General features: G+C 38.3%; 1 long non-coding RNA gene across 16 annotated transcripts in view; it reads right to left on the bottom strand.

The window, feature by feature from the left end:
- The window catches only part of LOC144317066 (uncharacterized), a 571,155-nt gene that overhangs the window by 365,196 nt on the left and 189,376 nt on the right, over positions 1-16,583 (bottom strand). Inside the window, exon 5 of one of the 16 annotated variants that reach the window (XR_013382947.1) lies at positions 14,920-15,850. The exons of the other annotated variants lie outside the window; for them this stretch is intronic. This is a non-coding gene — a long non-coding RNA (uncharacterized LOC144317066). Of the gene's footprint in view, positions 1-14,919; positions 15,851-16,583 lie in introns of those variants that run through there. 16 annotated transcript variants of the gene reach the window in all.

Raw genomic sequence — 16,583 nt, 5'->3', positions numbered from 1 at the left:
CCAATTTAAATGAATGGCTGGCTCCTGCCAGCTCAGGAAGACACCGGAGGAAATGTTGCACAGATCATTGGTGCATGGAATAAATGATAGCAGGCCCCTTGGTCATTTAATATCAGAGTAAAATTTATATTTTAAGTAGGCTTTAAAAATGTAATGTGAATTATGCTATGTGAGGGCAATAATTCAAAAAGCAACCATATTAAATGCCTACTGTGTATCAGAACCATTCTAGATGTTGTAGATGGCATAGAATTAGAAGACATAAACTGTTCTCAGAACTTGCTCTATGGTTAGTCAAAGTAAACTAACACACAGGAAAATATTTAAGACCTTATGTAATTAGGGTTAAACTGTTTGGTTTAGGAATTCAAATGCTATAAGAATTCAGAGACAAGAAAGATCAGTAAAAAACTAGAACAGTCACAGGAGGCAAGGTGTTGAAGATCTGAAAGAGAGAAGAAAAATGAATATTCCAAGCAAAGAAACAGAATGAACAACAGCAAGAACTTAGGAATTAAGGTTGCAAATTCATAGGAGTCATGGGATTCATTTGATTAAAAGGGATTTATAAAGAACTGTTGGAGGTTTGAACATGACCAAAGCATGGAAGAACTTAAAAAAGAACCAGAGGCACTGAATTTTGAGTAGTGATGGGTCGTAGTTTATTATTGTTGTTTCATCCCCCAAGCCCCCAACCAATCCTGAACAGCCCTATTAACAGGAAGGGGGCATATATTCATCTGTGATCTATGTGGGCTAAGAGTACTTTTGTGCCAGATGAGTTGGCTTAGAAATAAAACCAGTCTGGATGCCAAAAAAAGTAGGTAAAAAGAGAATGAGCAGGAAATAGCCAACCAGAACTGAAAAGTGAAGACCCGAAATCCCTTGGGGAAAGGGGGAAATAAAACCAGGACAGAGGCTGAAATGGGGAGGAGAGGAAATGGAGAAAAAAAATAGAAAAAAAAAGAAAAAAGAAAAATTAAAGGTCACAGAATGAAGACTAGAAAGATTAGGAAGCTGAGAAATAAGACATGAAGTATATAACCTGTTTTAAAAAAAATGAAACAGAGAAAGTGAAAGAGAAAAGTAAAATGAATTTTAGAGAGGAGGCCTTGAAATAGGCATTGAAATAATAAAAGAAGGAAAACCAACAGTAACCCAAGGCAAATACATTGTGAGGTGAGAAGGAAGATGGTAAGAAGGTGAAGGAGAGAAGGGGTAAAGACTAGGAAATGAGCTGGGGGAACAGTAAGATACCCTAAGTAAGTACACTTGAGAGGAGAGGATGGAGGAAGAAGATAAGAAATAAATCTTCAACAAGATTTTCTGTTTCTGGGAAACAAAACATCCAACATTGCTCTTCCTGTCTTGTCCTTGCCCAGAACCAGCACTGCCAATCTCTCCCCGCAGTGAGCCACAGCAGGGTGACCGACTCCTCGGGACTCCCACCCCCCCAAGACTTCTCAGGGGTGTTACCTAATTTTAAGGCTTCGCATTCAGACTCCAGAACCTCAGTTACAACGTATCGCCACTCTGCACTTTTTAAATTCACTTCTGGGGATCCTTGGGTGGCGCAGTGGTTTAGCGCCTGCCTTTGGCCCGGGGCACGATCCTGGAGACCCAGGATCGAATCCCACGTCAGGCTCCTGGTGCATAGAGCCTGCTTCTCCCTCTGCCTATGTCTCTGCCTCTCTCTCTCTCTCTCTCTGTGACTATCATAAATTAAAAAAAAAAAAAAAATTAAATTCACTTCTGTTTAGCTTTCTCTTACCTTTCCACAGTACAAGTTCCTAAACTTCCCAAAGCCCCCAAAACCACCCACACTGAATCTTCACTGGATTGCTTCTCTTACCCAGCCTTCTCTTGAAGAAAAGAAAGAAAAGGAGGAAGGGAAAAGGGAGAGGGAGAGAGAGAGAGAGAGAGAGAGAGAGGAAGAGAAGAAGGAAAGAAAAGCTTCCATTCCCTCTACTGTTAACTCCTTCCCTGCATTCCCCCCTTGGATGCCCAGACCGGCCTTGTTGGATCTCGCAGCCCTGCCTCCTCCAGTGGTCAACCTTTCTTTAACGTCCCTCCCCACTCACTTCTATCGTACTTGAAACCTCTTTCTTCAACACATTTTGCACTTTTAACCTTGGCTGTCTGGCCTCTGCCTTCGTAACAGAATTAAGACCTTTATCCATCTTTAACAAAAACATGAAGGACCATACTTTCTTCCTGAAGTTTCTCCCCATTTTCTTCTATATCAGGATTCCTAGCTGCAAGTTGGTGAATAATATAGAGAAGGCACTTACTAAAAGGTCGGTGAGAGGTTGACAGTGTCTTTGGAAGGGCCAAAACACGAGCCTCGAGGGCAAAGTTCTCAGAATCAGACCCCCAAACCAGCCTTTGAGAACACTCTTTGACAGCTGCTGTCCCACCTCTGCCCCTCTGAGTGCCAAGAGCAACCGTCCAGACTCCTGCCAAGAATTTAATTCTACCACAAACACACGGCCACCAATACCGATGCCACTTCTGACCAGAAATGAAGTCTTGCATCCCCCGTGGCCTGCAAGGGCCCGGTGCCTTTTGTTTCCTCCCTTGCCAGAAGAATGGATACACACAAACTTCTTTCTCCACACAAGTGCAACTGCAGAGTCCAGTAGGTACCCGGTGTTTACCAGTGGAATGATAGACAGAAAAATATAAATAACAGGAAGCATAAATTAGAATCATAGTCATTAACTCTGGACACCCAGAGTGATTTGTTTTTCCTTTGCCTCCATTTGAATTACAGTCACACCCAGAGCCCAACATGTCTGTGGCTCCATTACTGGTGTATACTTCCATGATAAGCAAAGAAAATTCTATTAGCTACCAACTGGCACACATAGATTGGAATTTGTTTTTTAAACTGATGCCCAAGTCAGCTTCCTCCATACTACACCCATATGCTACCCCAGATGTTGTGCCTGTTTCATTTTAGAGGCTATTATGCCTGCCTCATCTTTGCTTCCAGAACATCGACAGAGTAATAATTCCTGCAGTCAGAGACATTTGAAAAGTTCTATAATAGTGAAATGATGCTTTTTAAAATTTGCATAAGTCATATCCATTCATGGCTCATGTTTTCCTTAATATACATTCTATATTAGCATCAAACCAATGCAATAAAAACTCATTAATCCAGGCCCCACTCATTTTAAACTCAATCTCCGCTGATGACTCCTTGTTTCTGCTTCTGTTTCTTTCCTCTCACCTAGAATGCCTTTTTCATTCAACTCAAATTTATGTCTATCGGCTCCTTCCAAACTGAACTCAAGATTACCTATTCCAAAAGCCCTCTTCGATTAAACGCACCTGATTCTGATCTCTCTAGGGCGCTGTACCCTATCAGAACTTACGAACTCTGTCTGTGCTCTGCTTTTGCAGTTGTGAATGTGATGCTTTTATTGGTTTTATGCCATTTTCGATGTGAATGGTTTCTCCTTAACTAGGGGATAGCTCTTAGGGAGGAGGGACTGTATCTTCTGTTTTCTATATATACCAACTCCCCAACCCCCCAAGCCTACCTGTGAACTATACCTGAAGTAGGCATCCAGGACATGCCCCCAGAGGAAAGGGATACACTTAGGGTAAGGGCAGAAAGTGCAAAATAGAATCCATTCCCTTCAAAATAATTTCAAACCTTAATCTTACCAACAGTAGAAGTATGGCACCAGAAACTAACAATATCTTACAATGTCATCTTTAAAGATATTGAGAAATGATGAAGCTACATATGCAGCAGGCAACACCTAAATTATTTAAACAGGAAGAAACTATGTGGAGGGATTTTAGCACTGAATCTCTTGTTGTGATCTATGACAGGTAACTCACTACACATTTTGATGAACTGTCATAACCCAAGTTACTAAGAGAATACGATGTAGAATATTTCATTCCACAAGTATACAGAAATAATCTGCTCACTTTCTGGACTGAAATTTTAAAAGAGCTAAGGCGTTTGTAAATTATCCGCTTGGCAAATTTCCACTATTTATAATTTGTGACTTTTTTTTTCAAAGCAAACAATGAAAATGTCATCTTCTGAAACAATATGAAATCTGAACTCTGAAAAGATACTTGATGATTTTTAGGATGTTTTGTTGATTTGGAGAACTGTGATAACGATATTATGCTCGTATTTGAGCAAAGTCCTTATCTTTTAGGAATACTTACAAAAATACTTATGAATTTATGATAATAAAAATGTGTTTTGTATACATTAGCGTAACTATTTTAACACCTTAGAAAATAGATGCTGGGGATGCCTGGGTGGCTCAGTGATTGAGCATCTGCCTTTGGCTCAGGTTGTGATTCCGGGGTCCTGGGATTGCGTCCCACATCGGGCTCATGGGATGGAGTTCCACATAGGGCTCCCTGTGAGAAGCCTGCTTCTCCCTCTGCCTGTGTCTCTGCCTTCTTTCTGTGTCTCTCATGAATAAATAAATGAAATCTTTAAAAAAGAAAAATAAAACAGATGCTGTTCTGCTCACTTTACAGACCAGGAAACAGCTTTAGAAAGGTTAAGTTTCCTTCCTAAGATCACACAACTAATAACTGACAAAGTCAGAATCCAAGCTGAGAACTCTTTAGTACCAAATTCCACATTCATAACCACAAAGACATATTGCCTGTTTTAACATGACCCAAAAATAAGATATTCCTTTTTTGCAAAAGGAAATATTTATTAAGCAGCCCATAATTATGATTTTATTTCATGGTCTTTCTTTAAAGGATACTCAAGGAAATGTAATTTACTTCAGAACAAAATATTTAGCAGATATATAAATCATCTATAACTGAAAAGATATTGACAAGAAAAAACTATATATATACATGTATACATATGGTATTTAGTTGGTACATATGGTAATATGCACTATGGTAATATGATAATATGCACTATGATCATATCATGTTATTTGAAAGATTTCTGACATGGGTTCATCATCTTCTGTTTCCCATATCCATTCAGCTAATGAACATATATTGCTTAGAAAATTAATAATTAAAGAATTGATTCAATTAAGCAAATATTTATTTAATAGCTTTTATATTTCAAACCCTGTGTCTGAATCTAAAAATCTAAAAATGAGGTAGATATTGCCTTTCTCTACCCCCATACCTCCCAAAGAGCTTAGAATCTAGTTACTGAGAAAGGCTGTAAATATGACCTTAAAACAAAGTATAAGTTCCGTGAGAAAAGAGCAAGGAGTTCAAAAGATAGAGATTACTTTGAGTTGGAAAAATGACAAAGCTTCATGGTTGAAATATTTGAGGTTAATAAGACTTCAGCATTGTATTATGGAGGGTATAGACTAAAATTCTGTAGCATAAAGACCTCAAAATACAGGGGCTTAAATAAAATAGTTTATTTCTTAGCCATCTAGCGATCTATAAGTTAGGGTCCAAGACTAACAGGGAAACTCCATAATCTTAATTCATGGGTTCCATTTCGCTCTAGTCTGCCATTTTTCAGCCTGTGAGAAGGAGGAAAGGAGTCCACAGCAAAAAATTCCCTTTAAGTAGTAACATTAAAGTTGTACTATCACTTCCACTCACATCCCATAACCTGTAACTTAGTTATATCGCTGTCTCTACCTGGAAAACGCAGTCTCTCTACCTGTGCGACCATCTACCCAGCAAAAGCACAGAGTTGTTTGCAAAAGGAAAAGTGGAGAATTGACACTGTTGTCAACCAACTATCTCAAGTTCACCCTTCTTCCCACATACATAATGCACTCAACTCCTGCCCAAGGGATACAACCCAGCACCCTTTCTGACATCGCAGCCAGTTCAAAGTCCAGGCCCTGGGGTGATGTGCTGGTCTTCTTGCAATGTCTGGATATAACTACTAAAAGTCGAGTGACCTATGAAACAACTAACATATTATCTGCTCCTCAACATGCAAAAAGCAAACAAAAAGTAATGTGATAAATGCTGTAGTCACTCCCATATGGAAAGGGGAAGAATGTAAGAAATCACCAATTACAACAACTATCAGGGATCCCTGGGTGGCACAGTGGTTTGGCGCCTGCCTTTGGCCCAGGGCGCGATCCTGGAGACCCGGGATCGAATCCCATGTCGGGCTCCTGTGTATGGAGCCTGCTTCTCCCTCTGCTTGTGTCTCTGCCTCTCTCTCTCTCTCTCTCTGTGTGACTATCATAAATAAATAAAAAATTAAAAAGAAAAAAAGGATTCTTTAAAAAAAAAACAACTATCAAATCTTCTTGAATAGAAATTATGAAATCTCTCTGAAATAGCAGTGAAGTAATTTCCTCAATTAGTCCATCTGACTGTCCTTGCTTATGTTCTTCAAGAGTAACTCATCTGGCCATTGTCCGAGATTCTTGGCTTTATCCTCTAGGATACAGGTTATCCAAAATTTTTCTTATGGGGCCATAAAATAGACATTTTAGGGTTTGTGGTCTATATATGGTATTACACATTTTTTCTTTCCTGTTATTATTGCTATTTTTTTTAATTTTATAATTCTTTAAAAACATAGGACAGTGGGGATATAAATGGGTATAGCCACTATGGAAAATAATATGGAGGTTCCTCAAAAATTAAAAGTACAGCTACCCTATGACCCACTAATCACATTTCTGGGTATTTTTCCAGAGGAAATGAAATCACTATCTCAAAGAAATAGGTGCACTCCCATGTTCACTGCAGCATTATTTACAATAGCCAAGATACGGAAACAACCTAAGTGTTCATCAATGGACAAATGGATATAGAAAATATCACACATACACACGCACATGCACACACACACATATACAGGAATACTATTCAGCCTTAAAAAAGAAAGAAACCCTACCATTTGTGTCAGCATGGCTGAAACTGGAGCAGTATGCCAAATGAAAAAAGCCAGACACAGAAAGACAAACACTGTATGATAACACTTACATGTAGAAGCTTTAAAAAAAAATCACACTCATAAAAACAGAAGAGATTGGGGGTTGCCAAGGGCTGGAGATGGGGTGGGAAATAAGAAGATACTGATCAAAGAGTACCAACTTTCAATTATAAGGTGAATATGTGGTGAAAATCTAATATACAACATGGTGACTCTAGTTAACAATCCTATATATCCTATATTTTATACTCACAATCTGCTACTGGAATGGATGTTAAGCATTCTCAAAAAAAAAAAAAAGGTTAACTTTGTGAAATGACATAAACATTAATTAACTTGATTATAGTAATTATTTCACAATGTATATGTTCACAAAATCATGTCGCACACTTTAAATATACTACAGATTCATTTATCAATTATATCTCAGTAAGTTGGAAAAATAAAAAACTTAAAACTGTAAAAAGAGTAATACCTCATAAAACACAATTCAATTTTTTATTAAAAAGTCAATTAATAAAAAATTAAAATGTAAAACAATATTTAGCTCATAGACCACAGAAAATAGGACATAGACGGTATTTCATCTGAGAACTGCAGTTGGCCAATCTGCTCTAGAGATGTTTTTGTCCATTTTTATCCATGGCCCCATCCAAATTGGGTGCTGGAGCCTATGCTCTGCTTGGGAGCTACACATCTCTTAGTGCATTTGCTGCTGGTACAGTCTACAAAAGCCACAAGTTGTGTTACATTTTGAAGTATCACAAAATGTCCAGGCTCATCATTGGTTGCTTTGGCAATACAATTTTCTCCCAAACATACTAGTTTTTTTAATCTATTTGCTTCCAGTCAGTACCATGTAAAAATAATCACAGCCAGAGCTCTTTTCTGATCAGAAGTTTTAAACCTGGCACTCTCATCCATTAGTCACTGGCTTCTGTGTTTATCTTCCTCAATTTCATGACAGCTGCCTCACAGTCATCTGAGACAATATGCTAAGCAATCCTCTCAACCTGATCTTCACAGCTAGAAATCCCTCAGCAACAATCTTCATTCTTGTTGTTGGGTGGATCAAAGCAGTTGGCTTGGTCAAATCTCATGAGGCCCAGAATTTCCGAGGTCCCACTCATTTCAGATTGTAGGCCATAGGCAAAGGGTTTCTTTCAGCAAACGTTGATCACCTCCCATCTTTACTTGCAAACTAACCAATCCTTGCCTGAATTTAGCTTTTCTCATGCAGTCGTTGGTCCTAAAAGGACTAAGAAGAAGCCAAGACTCACCAACATTCTGCTTTTTCTAATCATTTCCTCTAGAGTCATGGGTTGTAAAGTCAGGTGGTCTGCCTTCCAAGTTACCACAGGTGAGAATTTTGCCTTTCAAAACAAATTGATTAAATGGTTCAAATAGAAGTTAATGATACTATTCAGCTAACGTGCATCAGGGAGCACCTGAAGACCTGGTAACTTCACTGTCCAAGCACAGTTGGAGTTCCACAGGGTAAAGAAAAGCTATAGGTCTTTGTGGTTGGGTTCACATAGAAGTGTTTGTCTCTTCAGGCTACAGAACTTGTGGTTGGAAGTTGTCCTGGTTTTCATGCCTCTTGCTTAGGATCAGTAGTGCAGTCCCATCCCAACAACTGTCAGAATAGTACTTTTCTGCTTTTGTCAGCCTTGTAGTTTGTTAGTTGAGGTTCATGAAGTAGGGAAGACAATAGCTTAATGATGGAAGCTGAAAAGGAAGCAAGAATCATCTAGCATGTCTGCTACAGTCTTTTCATTTGCCCAGCAGGTTGGCACAGCTCAACAAGAGTTGTAGCCACACATTACTAATGTAATGTGTCTGACATGCAGAAGTTACTCAGTTACTGGTACTTATTATGAAGACTTACTCCAGAAGCAAAAGGGAAGGACTAGGATGTTCTTGTGCAGGGATAGAAAATCATGAGATCTGTCTTAGGAAAATAAACATGACAGCTGGGAAGAGAATGGCTAGAAATGCAGACAGAGAAGTTTCAAAAAGACCTGTAATCAGATGATGGCAGGAAAATTGGAAAAGGAAAGAATGGATGTGAGAGGCTGAAAAACAGAACATGTGGAGCTTAAAAAGCAAAATCAAGACATCACAATACACACACACAAAAAAAAAAACCTATTTTGCCTGGTTAACAATAAGGATAAGGAAGGTACCATTAACAGAAATATAGTGATCAGAGAGAAGCCTGGTTTGGAAATTATAAGGTTAAATTGTTCCTTAGCAACCCAGAAACAGATATCAAACACAGAGCTTTAAATGAAATTCTAAAATCCATGATGTAGGCAAAGGCTGTCAGTGGAGATTCAGAAGCCGTATGAGAGAGTACAAGTTCTGAAAGAAAGGGAATTCAGAAGTCCCTGAAAAATAGCTCTACTTGGATTTAAAGAAAATATATTGTGCTATATGCATAGAAAAATTTCACTTAGCCATAAAAAGGAATGAAGTACTGATACACATAGTAATTTGGATGAATTGCAAAGTAAGTTTGCCAACTGAAAGAATCCAAACCAACAAAGAGTAAATATGTATGATTCCATTTATCTAAATTTCCAGAAAAGGAAACTAATGCATACCAACAGAAGACAGATCGGGGGGTGCCTGGGGTAGGGAAGAACAGACTGCAAAGGGCCAAAAGAACTTTTGGGGGCAATAGAAATGCTCTCTAACCTGATTGTGATGGTGGTGGTTACCTGGGTATGCACACTGTCAAAACTCATGGAAATATGCAATTAAAACAGGTAAATTTTATTATATGTAATGTATCTCAATTAATATTAATTTTTAAAGCTTATATTTAGTGATTGGAAGGAAGAAGAGACAGACATGAGTCAAAAAAGGAGTGCGCAGAGGAACAAGGGGAAAACCAACCAAAGAGAGAACTTGGTGCCTCACAGATGCCCAAGATTTCCAATGAGAAAAGTGTAGTCAGCATCACTGAATGTTAGCACACACAGAAAGGAAGGGTATAAGGACAGAGGCAATCAGATGGTCACTTCTGACATCCAAATTAGTTTCAGTAGGACAGTAGAGGTAAAATCTAGATTTCAATGGGTTAAGTTAGTAAGTGATGAAAAAATTAGGGAAGTGAGGTCTAGGCTTCTCCCATAGTGAAGAGCAAGGTAGATATGGAATTATACCTTAAAAACTTAAAGGGAAGATTTTTCAGTATACAGAAGAAAGGTGTCCCAAGGCAGAAGACAGAACAATAGTCTTAAAGAAATGGAGAAATATGAATCTTTCTGGAAAAATGGAAAATGTAACTAAAGGAAAAGGTATTAATGGGTAAGTTTGTGAAAAAGGAAAGAGGTAATAAGATGGAATTAAAAGAGAAACATTTGCCCGTACGAAGGGAAGAATGTGTTAAGACCAACATGGTAGAGCACTTTAGCTAGACAAGAAGAAATAGCAAATGGTCTCAACCATCTAGTCAGTTGAACAAGAAAATCAGTTGAACACTTTCCATTAAGAGTAAGAAAGAGTGTCAGAATAGGGGCCTGAAAGGGGTGGAGAGGTACTAAGACAGCTGATCTGGGGATTTCCAACAGAAAGCACTTGGCCAGCTTCAGTGTGTACACAAACCACTGTGGGTTCCTGTTAAAATGCAGATTCTGATTCAGTATTGGGCCTGACACTCTTCATTTCCATCAAACTCCCTGGGAAAGCTGATTACCAACTTTATTTTGTGTAGCCAAGACCAGAGAGAACCTTGGCAGTGAGCAAAAGGACTGTGTTGGAGTAGCCATACAAATACATGGTAATCTTCCAACTAAATGCTAAACATCAAGGATGCAGAAATCATTTGCTGCCATGTTCTGACATCTGACACCATGACTGGCATGTCGGAGGAATGAATGATATAAATATGTACTGGATCAATGAAAGAATGAATAGTTCTCTCTCAGGGAAAGTGGGCAGTGGTAATTAAGTAGGGTTGGAGAATCAAAGCCAGACATGGGGGGGCACTTGATGGGATGAGCACTGGGTGTTATTCTATATGTTGGCAAATTGAACACCAATAAAAAATAAATTTATTAAAAAAAAAAAAAAAACAAAGTCAGACATGGTAGAAAAAGAGTAAGAGTGAGGAGTGGGAGAGTGAATTTCTGGAAAACTGCTGCTCATGGAGGCCAGGTAGAGAGGAGAAGTAAGTGATGACAACACAGGGAATCTACTGGGAGCCATGAGAGGGGATGAGAGATCACAAAGTAGTAAATAAAGTGCAGACTGAGGGGAGAAATGAAAGAAAGAAATATTTAGAATAGAATCTATAATCCAAAAGAGCTATATTTCTGTGTTTACGACCTTGACTACAAAGATGTTTCAACTGAAAGCAATACTATGGCCTGGCTGAAAGCTTATCGTGACCTGAGGAGATTGAGGAAAATGTTTAATAGATGCGCTTATTTCACCATGTCAAAAAGTACATGAAGCTTCAGCACAGCAGCCAGCATCTTTAGTAACTAAACTCTTAGCAACAAATAGTAACCGCTCCCATTCAGCATAATTGCAATGCCAAAAATAGAACAGAGAGCTCATCTACCACTTATGATCACTGAGTTGACATAACTTGGGTAATCTGTTCCTAGGTTACAACAAAAATAATTTACCTGCTTAGGTGATAAGGATGTATAGAAAAGGATCCGGTAATATTTTATGTCACCTTGAGGTAAATTTATATAGAGCTCCATTAAAAATCTTCAAGGTTAAAAAATCAGACTGCATCATGAAAATGCTAAAATGAAGAATGCCTTATTGGCAGGAACCTTATGACAATGTGTTCTGTAAGAAAGGCAAATGTGAAGCCAAAACTGAAGAGTCTAGATTTTCAAAATAATTATTGATGGAGACACCTGGGTGGCTCAGCAGTTAAGCGTCTGCCTTCAGCTCAGGCCATGATCCTGGAGTCCCAGGATCAAGTCCCACATCGGGGTCTCTGCATGGAGCCTGCTTCTCCCTCCGCCTATGTCTCTGTCTCTGTCTCCCCACCCCCCACCCCACCTCTCATGAATAAATAAATAAAATCTTTAAAAAAATAATTATTGATGATCAAAAAAATCGATTTGTAACCCAAACTGAGCTAAAAAATGGTTGATCTTTCCAAAAAGCTGTCAAAATCCTCTTCTAGATGCTATTCAAAGGATCCAAGGTAGAAATAGCCCCCATAACAAAGAGTCTATGGAAAAGTGCCTCTTCATACCTATGTGTGTATGCATGTACCCACAGGCAAACACTTGAGACGCGTACTTGTTCCTTAACCTTGCTCATACCAATGAAAAAAATGGGACTTAAAGGCCTTCTGATGTTGAGAAGGAAGACGGAAGGAAGAAGTCAATGTCCACTGTGTGCCAGGAACTCCAGGGTTTCACAGCTGTTCTCCAAATGAATTCCTACATTTCATTCTCATGATTTGAATTGGTATGTATTATTAGCACCATTTGGAACACATGGAAACTGATGCTCAGAGAAGTTAAATGACTTCCCAGGTCACACAACTACCAACATATGCAGCCAATCTCTCTCATCATTTTCAAAGTTCTTTCTGCTCTGCCACGTTGCCTCCCTGTGTGATTATAATTATTCTCACCCATTTTATAAATATGCATTAATTTATTCAAACTCCAGGCACTGGAAATAAAAGTGTCTGTATTTGAATAACACATAGTCCACTAATAACACATGGTTCATGCCCAAGGTCTCGTATGCAAATAATGACAGCAATGTGTGGTGAATGCTATGGGAGCCTGTAGGAAGAGTACCCAGCTCCAGGCAGATGGGTTCTGGGAGCCTGGAGACAAATATCAGGTATTTAAGCAGACTCATAAAGGATTCGTTCATTTCATGGGCAATAGGGGAAAAGGATTGATAAACAGAGGGAACACACTGGGTCCATGTTCTGGGAGGCACACACAGTTGAGATAGTTCAGGAAAGGCCAGAAGACGATGCACATACGGTGAGAATGAGTTCACGGCCAGTATCGACTGCCCCCAAAGTGTCCCATGTACATCTATTTCTCTGGATTTGCTGACCATGAAGTTGCTCCTCTCCTGGAATATTTTACAAGCCATTGTATATCAATTAAGAGCTTAATTTTGAGAATTCACAGGATTCAGCACTGAGACCTCTTATTTCACGAGGTTTCTTGGTGGATGACAAATTATGGTATCTTGTTAAAGAGCATCTGAATCCAGTAACTCAGGAGAAACTGACCATCTAACCCTCAACTTCCGGATTTCTGAAAAATTATAGGAGGCTCACAACTGTAATGAAATAGAAAATGATATTTATATTTTATAATGAAAGAATTTAAAACTCTTAAGTGTGTCAAACTGAGAAATACAATTGGACAGAACATTTTTAAAAATGGTACCCAATCTTGTAGCTAGACTCCAAAGTATTTTGTCTCTGAAAAGTGCATTTCTCTAAATTCTTTAAAATATAGGTAATGTGAGTCTCTGTGCCTCTCTGTGTATCTCATGAATAAATAAAAACTTAAATATATATATATAAATATATAGAGAGGCAATGTGAAAAGACTGCCTTTATAATAATATTAAATAGTAAAAATCTCTCAACTGTCTCTACTAATTTTTAAAATAACATTATCTTGCTCTAATTTGAAGTGCTTCAAGTTTTAATGGGTTTGGACACCTTTTTCATTGGTTTACTGATCTTCTTTCAAAGAATTTCACGGTTTTCCCTTTTCCTATTTCAATTTGGGAGCATTAATACTCTCCTTACTAGTTTTTATTACCTATTTGTATTGAACTATATAAAGTCTTTCTCCTATAATTGGGAAAATGTTTGTGTTACGTCTATTGATCTTGCTATTAAACTTTTTTGTTAGGTTGGTGGATTTGGATGGCAGGGAGAAACTAAGCAAGAAAAGAGCAAGTTGATATTTGCCTACTCAGACCAATTAATTCTTTTTATGATATTTTAAGCATTGTCTTTAAAAGCATCTTTTTCTGGTCTCCTTTTTTTTCTTGACTGAGGTATAACACACATAAAGTAGACAACTATCAAGTGATTTTAGATATGGCACATCATATAGCCATCACCTAAATCAAGACATATAACATCTCCGGCAACCAGAAGGTTCACTTGTGCCTCTTTCCAGTCCATTCCTTCTCACAAAGGAAGCCACCATTCTGATGTCACCACCATAGCTTAGTTTTGCCATTACAAGAAATATTTTATCAATATCTCATTTCAAAGATTAATAAAAAAGGTTTAATGCAAGTAGCTCTTTTATCATTCTAAAATTAACTGGGGTACATTAATAGGTATCATAATAAAGTTTTTCAAAAAAACTGAAAACATATATCCTGCTAACAGGTGGAAACTATGGAATGTCAAAGTTTTTATACGATACGTCAAGATGAGTTATTTCTATATCCAAACCTTATAAAGCACTTACCCGTGAACAATATACAATACCAGAATCAAGAGTTATAGGCAAATCTAACCTTAATAATTGCTGTCATTCCTATGCCTCTTTGTCTAAGTGAATTTAAATTTCCCTCTCTACAGTACACTCTTCTGTCATGGATGAGATGTGATTTTTCTTTTACAGATAAAAAAAATTATAAAGCAAATAACTGACTAAGCCAAAGCTAAAACTAGTTTTCCCCCCAAATAAAGGCACTATATAACATTTTCAAGAAGATACTGGTTTTCAAACACCAATGCATTACTCCCAGGATCCATAAATAGGTAAGAACTAAGGTTTTCCTACCAATTACTAGGAATCCTCCATACATAGCTAAATTTCCATTTAGAATATGTGTGTTTGTTGTTTGTTTGTTTCTTACCACTCTGGGGCCAATTTCCTTTGATAATGTGTTTGGGGAAATATAAGATACGCACGTTGAGAGGGAGCACTACATACTAATATTTCAGTTTGTAGTTCTCAGTATTTGAAAATAGGATTTTATTACTTGCCACTTTTTTTTTTTTCCATTTAGGGTATGCTAGCAAGCAAGTGGCCCGGAAGGCCAAGTCCAATGCAGGGAGAGAGAGCACACAAAACAAACAAATGAGCCAGTGCCTTTATACTAGAGGCCAAAATCTGGCAGGAAATGAGGGTTCTGGAAGGGTGCACACTTGCCTGATCCCGGGAAAAAACAAAATGTAGAATAAAAGGCAGCCAAGCATAAAAAGGACACCTGATCACAAGGAGTTTAGTTGTAAACAGTATCTATCGTTCGTTTATCTTCCTGGTTATTTCTGAAAATCATTTCCCTAAACTCTTCAAAATGTGTGGAATATAACATTGCCTTATGAACAACATTAAAACATAGAAAATCCCTGCATCCACAGAGTTTCAATAAAAAGGTCAGCAATCAAAGGCTGCAGCTGTGGACCTGCTTCTTAGCCCAGGCCAGCCTCAGACCAGGCCCCCCGGGGTAAACAGGCCCAGCCTGTGGGCGTCAGCAATCTAATGCAGCACCCAGAGCAGAGAGATCATTGTGGTGAGACACACACTAACACTCTCAAAGCTCTCCTTTAAAAAAAAAAAAAAAGAAAAAAAAAACTACTGGTTTTCACCAGATTTAAGCTAGGGTGTCAAGTAAGCAGAGTAAACACAGTAAAAATAATCTACAGATCTGAATAACTTGTAAAAGTTAGAGCCAGGCAGAGAATCCAGGAAAAAGAGACCTACCTTGGGCATAAGGAAACACAACATCCTCAACAAGGTAATGATTTCCTATATGATAGCTATGGAGTCTCTGCCTTTTTTTATTATCTTTGCCAATACTATTTTTACATATTTTACAATTTTAGTCAATCCACAGAGGCACCATATTTGCCAATGCACCCTCTAGAAACTCTAGATACTGTGGAAAATATTCTATGAAGATCCTCACGGACTCTGAAAGACATGATCCTTCCTCTTCTCTCAGCCAGGACAGACACAGTTCTTCCCAGCCCTGTAAGAGGCAGTCCAGAGTCAATGTCCCAAGAATATCAACACAGGTGCAGGGAAGGGAAGGAAAAGGAAGAAGGATTTTGAGTTCTCCTAGAGCAGACTTCAGAATTGAACCTAACATCTTCTACGTTGTGAGAATTAGATTTTGGAACAAGGAGAATACATATACTTATCATAATTTTAATGGACACTTTTATTGCTTTGTGGAATATATGTACTCCAATAACTGTGGCTTAAAAGAGGCTACAGGGCACAGTGAGAAATGCTTGGAATTTAGTTTCTCATTTCTCTATTCAGAAGTAAATAAATTAACCTCTCTGAGGCTTAATTTCTTCGTTTGCCAAATGGAGATTCATATTTCTGTGACAAAGAAATGCTGTCAGAATAAAATGTAGCATCATACTTAGTGGTGATGGTAAGTTATTATGTCTACGAAGCACACCCCCCTTCGTCATGTTTTCCCTGCTGTTTCATAGGCATCTGACCCATTCACTTCTCTGATATAGCACCCATCTGGCTTCTGGATCTTCTCTCAGTCATGGCCAACCTTTCCTTCCAAACTCTACCCATGGAGCTCAGGAATTTATTTGGTTTGGGGTTTCTCCCTGACTCCATATAAACAGAGCATATATCTTTGTTCCTGCTGCTTCCCCTCAACATTAAAATTTGTTAATATGTACTAAAGCTAGGTTGCAGGTCCCATTTCCCTAAAACAGCCCTCTGTCTAAAACAGT

This window comes from Canis aureus, chromosome 7, assembly GCF_053574225.1.
Source record: "Canis aureus isolate CA01 chromosome 7, VMU_Caureus_v.1.0, whole genome shotgun sequence".
In the NCBI taxonomy this organism is placed as follows: domain Eukaryota; kingdom Metazoa; phylum Chordata; class Mammalia; order Carnivora; family Canidae; genus Canis; species Canis aureus.
This window is presented reverse-complemented; position numbering and strand designations above follow the sequence as displayed.